This window comes from Meleagris gallopavo, chromosome 1 (assembly GCF_000146605.3).
Source record: "Meleagris gallopavo isolate NT-WF06-2002-E0010 breed Aviagen turkey brand Nicholas breeding stock chromosome 1, Turkey_5.1, whole genome shotgun sequence".
NCBI lineage: Eukaryota > Metazoa > Chordata > Aves > Galliformes > Phasianidae > Meleagris > Meleagris gallopavo.
The window spans coordinates 69,516,864-69,518,008 of NC_015011.2; positions in this window are offsets into that span (position 1 = coordinate 69,516,864).

Below are 1,145 nucleotides of genomic sequence, written 5' to 3' on the forward strand. Positions count from 1 at the left end.
AAAGAAAAAAGAAAAAAGAAAAGAAAAAGAATAAAAAATGGAAAAAAAGAGCCCTATGTATTTAGGACAGTGTACAGGACATAAATGAAGTGAACCACTGGAGGTCACTGTGACAGAAAAGGAGAATGAGTCAAATGAAAGCAGGACCTCAATGCCCCAGCCACCCGTTTGAGTTAGTGGTAGCAGCAGGGGCTGGAAAGGCGAAGAAAGAGACTGCATCTCCAGTCTGTTTTTACTGAAACTAGGAGGCACTAGCTGCAGAAGCAAGACACGAGACAGGGCTCATGTCCACATCAAAAGCTTGATTTCTGACCAGACTTCCATCTGGTCAGCATCTCCAGCTTTTATCTATTGCATATACTCAGGTGTTTATAGCCTTCAATCAAACAGACAAATGTCCTGGCCTGCTCACAACCTCCCAGCTACACATTGCTGAATGGATACTGTTGTAAAAACACAACATTGTATCACGTGTTGCATTTTTCTATCATATGTTGCTTACATAATGCCATTTTGCTTTCAGACATTCAGTAGGATGTTAACTGAAGTCTGCTGTACTTAACAAATGGGATCCATTCCTGAAACAAGAATTGCAAATCAGTTGCAGCATCGCAGGCTCTTCCTATTTCCAAGAACTGCATAGCTTGAAATCCTTGTTCTGTTTATTAATGCATGTGTAGAAGGGGGGGGAAGGAAGAGCAGTGGGGGTGAAAGAGACAAGGCAAGAAACATCATGCCTTTCAAGTGTAGGGGGTTATTTTTTACTTTTTTTCACCCTTCCCCCCAACAGATGTTAAATTCCACATTTCTCCAGAAATGCCTTCTGCTTCTGTGACAGAGGTATGTGTAGCAATCATCACTTGCAATGGCTGAAATCACTTGACTGAACCCACAGGAGAAGTGGTTTGCAAGTTCATTTGGAATAAGAATCCAAAAAGCTATATAAGCTTTTTTAAAATTTGCTTTGTTTTGTTCTACCCCCCAGAGACCCCCTCTTTTTCTTCAGCTTCCTTTCCACCCCACAGTCTCTTGGTCTAATCTCCTCTATGCCCTTATTCCATCCTGATGGTCCCCAGAAGTTTCTGGTAATCCCAAATGCAGCACAGAATATCTTATAAAAGCAGGAGGAAAGCAAAAAAAGTGAT